This window comes from Mus musculus, chromosome 14, assembly GCF_000001635.26.
Source record: "Mus musculus strain C57BL/6J chromosome 14, GRCm38.p6 C57BL/6J".
Taxonomy (NCBI): Eukaryota; Metazoa; Chordata; class Mammalia; order Rodentia; family Muridae; genus Mus; species Mus musculus.
In genome coordinates this window covers 118,222,453-118,227,444 of record NC_000080.6, presented here as the reverse complement: position 1 = coordinate 118,227,444, position 4,992 = coordinate 118,222,453, and the positions used below count along the sequence as shown (strand labels likewise).

General features: G+C 48.8%; 1 long non-coding RNA gene across 1 annotated transcript; it reads left to right on the top strand.

Moving 5' to 3' along the window:
* Nucleotides 1-1,080: 1,080 nt before the first annotated feature.
* Nucleotides 1,081-4,684, top strand: Gm32045. Its single transcript, XR_383765.2, has 3 exons — nucleotides 1,081-1,582; nucleotides 1,690-2,137; nucleotides 3,043-4,684. It is a non-coding gene; the product is annotated as a predicted gene, 32045 (long non-coding RNA).
* The last annotated feature ends 308 nt before the right edge of the window (nucleotides 4,685-4,992 follow it).

Below are 4,992 nucleotides of genomic sequence, written 5' to 3'. Positions count from 1 at the left end.
GGAAGAGGGAAAGGAAGAAGGGGGAGATTTGGAGTGTGGCCCAGCTTTAGTTTTTATATCACTGGAGGGTGAACTTAAGGCACGTAAGCCCACACTTAGTTTCCACCAGATTGGAGATCCACATCGGGCATCCTAGAAGCCAAAGTTAGGGTTAGACTCTGTGGTGACTGAGGAATTCTGTGCTAAATCATTGGTGCGGGAGCTCTGCTGATTTTCTCACGTTCAACTGGATTTTTGTTAAGGCTTTTTTTTTTTTTTTTTAAATCGGGCTGCTTGAACTGTCGCCTAGGTGGTCTCACTTTGCAGAGACCGGTTCCGAGCTAGAGAAGCCCCACAGAGGATGGAAAAAGATGCACAGCGTGGGCAAGTCGATACAGGGTGCCATCGAAGAAAGGGGGAGCACCCGAGAAAAGTCAGGGCCGCACAAAGGAGGAAATGAGCGGAAGTAACACACTTCTCCAGGGTCACCAGGGGAAGCAACGGGTCCCTCCCAACCAAGGCCCGGCTGCTTTTCCAGAGGGCATCTGCAAAGCAGCGACCTCTCCACCCGCCAGGCTCCTTCTACTTCTGCTCAGAGTGCTGAAAACCCTGCTGGGAGGGTGGGGGTGGGGGTGGGGGAGGGACAGGGAGGTGACCAGCATTTGCAGTCCATCGGAATCCGCAGATGATGGAAAGGGGTCCTGACTTGAGGAGCGTCCTGGGGGCCCCATCCCAAGACTGGCATTACTTTAGAGAGTGGAATCTCCGACCTAGACCACCTCTCTTGTCCGCGGATTTAACCCCTGCAGATACACAGTCAAAGGCACATTTTGTGCAACCTGAAAGTTGTCTAATTTGTGTATGTGTCCTTAAAACAAGCAAGCAAACAAACGGAATTCTCATAGGAAGTTGAAAAGGACTTCCTTTTTAAGGAAAGCGCAGACCTTCCATTCCAGAAAAATCTATATTGCCTCGGGTTAGACCCTTAGGACATTCCGAAGATGACACCCCCCACCCCCACCCCCACCCCCAGCAGCCAAGGTCAGACTGGGTGGTGAGAAGCCGGAGCCAACTGCTTCCTTCTGCTTCTAACTTTCCTTTTCCGAAACTGGGTTTTCTCCTAAGTTACATACATACATACATACATACATACATACATACATACATACATACATACATACACAAACAAACCTTAGACTTGAGTTAGTAGTTCGAGCGGTTGATGAATATGTATGAGAACCCGGCTGTTTAAGGAGCGTGAATAAACATGAGCGGGTGTATCCTCTCGCTAAGCATCGCCAGCTCGGAGGGAACAGAGTCCCTGCAACTTCGCTTATTCCGGATTGCCGCGGTGCTGAGCCGGCCGCCTGAGCTTGAGCGAGTCTCTGTGCGCCCCGCACTTGGCACACACCCCAAGGGGCACGGATCAGTGCACGCTGGCTCCCGGATCTTCGGATACAGTTTTCTTTCTCCCAAGTTTTGAGCCCATGTTACAATAAAGAAAGAGTTGCTGAGCAGAGGCACCCAATCTATGTTTCCTGCCATCAAAGCCACCTGAAAAAGCGGGGGTAAAAGCGTCCATCTGTGCATCTCAGGGAGCAGGGTGTGTTCCCGCAAGGCGCTTGTTTTCCGTTGTCTGTGGACCCATGAATGTCCACGAAGGATAATCGCCCACCATTAACCTTCCCAAACCCTCGTCTTCTCCCGCAGGGGAAAAGGCCCTGGTGTGTGCCCATCCTGAAGTCACTGCGCCTTGGTCTTTGGAACCTATGAGACAAGAGCAAGCCTTGGCAGCTTCCCTCAGCCTCAACGTCTCCGTGTCTCTCGTGAACACACTTTTGGTAACTTACGTGGATTACATCGAGTGCCTCAGCTCCTGCTTAGATCTGAGAGTCAGACTGCGGAAGTCTCAGTGTGGCCTTGGACCAGGTCTGGCAGAACCAACCAGATAAAACCCGCAGCAGGCCTTTGGGCCTTCAAACTTCTCCTGCCACAAAAGCTCCACCAGCCCAAGTTCTTGGCCTGCAGGGTCAGGCTGTGTGTGTACCCTGCAGGCAAGCAAGCGATTTGCAGAAGGTCCTCCTCAGCTCCAGTTGGGCTGGTGGGATGCGCTTCCCTGCGGGGCGTCTACTTTTTCTTCCATAATTCAATCTACTAGGTAAGGGGCAGGTTTGTGTACCTGCTGAAATTTGGCATAATTGAGACCAAGCGCGGACCCGCTTTCCTGAAAGTGTTCCCCAGGAAATGGCATGAACTTGGGACATCTACTTACAAACCTAGCTACCGACCTACATTCCTTGGTGAAATTACATTACATTTAAATAGACTTAAAGATCACTCTAGTCCCTACCTAGAGGTTTTCCTTTTGCAGAAACTGGCTAGCTGGGAGTTTAGGGCTAGCTGGGAGGAGGCTTGTAGGAAACAAGGTACTTTTGTTGACAGAAGAGTAGCTGTGGAGCAAATACGGACTCTTAAGATGGTCAGGAGTATGTGTACATAGATCTTAGGGGGTGTGCAGAGGTGAACAGGAGGTGTGGAGAAGATACACTGTCTCAATATCCCAAGGCACAGATCTCTAATTGTTGGGAGATGGCCGTAATTCTAGTAATAGCTGCTATCCCTAGTAATAGCTGCTATCCCTGACTGCTAATTTGCCCTTCCAGGGCTCTGGGCCAGGAAGCACCCAATCTTCGTGAATGCCTCTGCATTAGCAGGGGTTCTCTAGAGGAAGAGAACTCTATAGACTGTGTTCCCTTTAGCCTGGATATTCAGAGTCATGGTTCTGTCTTAATGTGGCTTTTGAAAGGGGAGGGGTTAAAACCCAGATACGAACCCCAGCTGCTATGAGGAGCCCTCAGACCCTGCCTCACACCTCCCTTGCAGACATCCAACTTCTTTCCTCTCTCTGTCCCCTTTCACCTTCTCTTTCCTGTCCTCCCATCCTCTCCGGCTTTTTTTTTTTTCCAGTGATGGGGATTGAGCCCAAGACCTGGAGTGTGCTAGGCAATGACCCTATGACTGACCCACAAACCAAACCACCCTTACTCTTTTTTTTCCATTCAGGCAAAAGAACATGCTAATGAACCCAGCAGAAAGCCTTGAGTGGTTTAAGATGAACAACTTGAGAAGGAGGCCTGTGTCTTGCTGGCCTTGGAATCCTTCCTGGCTGTACTGAAGAACCAGCAAGGGCCCCAGCTCCTACATTTACTCTCCAGTGTCCCCTCTGGTGGGCATTCGTCATCCCTTCCACCACACAGCTACCCACCATCTAACCTTTGGCTGTTTTTCTCCTGTAACCCCGAAGAAGAGACAATTCCTACTTAGAGAAGGGCAGCCTCTCCAACCCTGGAGAACCTCCCAGACGGTTTCCAGAAATCCTCTTTCTGCAGGTCACGCCTTTGTGTGATCCTTCTATCCTGTGTTAGAGACAGCAGTGCCTGCTGAGCCTGCCAGATCAGGTTATAAAAATAGTGACCCTCCCCTACCTCCAGACTCCCTCCCTCCACCCCACCCCCAGCACTTCCTCCAAGCTGCCATTTTGTGAATGGTTCTGTGGAGAAACTTGGAAGACAAGGAGCTGGCAAAGGCAGCTAAGGGACTGAACCGGAAGTCCTCCTCTCCCTACCCCGAGACAACAGCATCTGCCCGCCCGAGGTTTTGCTTAGGAAGGATTCTGGGCCACAGGCGCTCAACGAGGTAAGCCTGGAGATAGTCAATGGTTGTTTTAAGATGAGTTTTTAAATCTCTTATTATTTTACAGGGCTATGCAAGACCATCTTAACACACATGTGGAATGCACTCTGAGTATAATTCCCCCAAACTCAGCCGCCCTCAGGTTAACCCCCAACTGTCACCCTATGATACTTACATGTCACACCAAAGCATATGTGACTTTTTGTGTCTATAAAGTCTAGGAAACACATGAGAGAACCTATGTTTGCCTTCCTTTGATTGGTTTAATTTCTTGATATGATTATCGCCAATTGTATCTATTTTCCTGCGACAGATATAAATTTCATTACTTATGGTTGATGAAAGAGACAGTGTATATAAATCCCATCTTCTTCATGTGTTCCGCTGTGGACAGACACCTAGATTGATCCCAGAACTTAATATTGTGAATAATACTGCAGTAAATTGCTGAGGGCAAGTCTCTCTGTGAAATGTTGACTTGGACTTTTTATTGAGACTCTATCTCGCCCCCAATCAGGTTGGCAGTCATCAACAAAACAAATGTCTAGGTGATGAGGATGAGGACAAAAGGGAATGCTTATACATCGTTGGTGAGGATGTAAATAAGTCAGCCTACTGTGGAGGTCTCTCAAACATTTAAAACTTGGATCTGCAGAGAGGGCTCAGTGGTTGAGAGTGCTTGCTGCCTTTCACTGTTTGTTGCTCTGTGCAGAAGAGTGGATTTCAGCGTCTCTAGCACCCACACTGGTTGTTGGCTCGCAACCTGATGTTAACTGCAGCTCCAAATCTGATGCTCTCTCCTGGCATCCATAGGCATCCGTTCTCGTGTATGTACACGCACACGCACAAATAAAAAACAATCCCTGAAAACTGACCTGTCCCAGACTTGCTGTGCTGCCTCTCCTGGCTATTTCCCCGGAGCCTTTGAGCTTTGCCATGAGCTGTTACCCAGGAAGTGATGACTAACGGGCCCTGTAATGTACGCAAGGACATGGCTACTGGCACCACCTCCCCTTCCCTGCAGAAATTTTTAAAAGTTATTTCCTCTTTAAAACAAACAAGCAAACAAACAAACAAAAACAACAACCCCCCTCCCAAACACAAAAAACAAAAACAAACAAAAAAACCGAAAGAAACAGCAAAAACCCCAGCACCTCACTGGCTTCTTCCTCCAGTTACCGCCTCACATCTAGGCTCTTCCTACAATAAATGTCTTCCATATTGTAAGATGTCCATGTTGGCCATCTTTGCTTCTGTGTCATCTTCTTTCTTATAATCCTCTTGTGAGGGTTGCCCTTCTCTGACGTCACCTTTCTACTT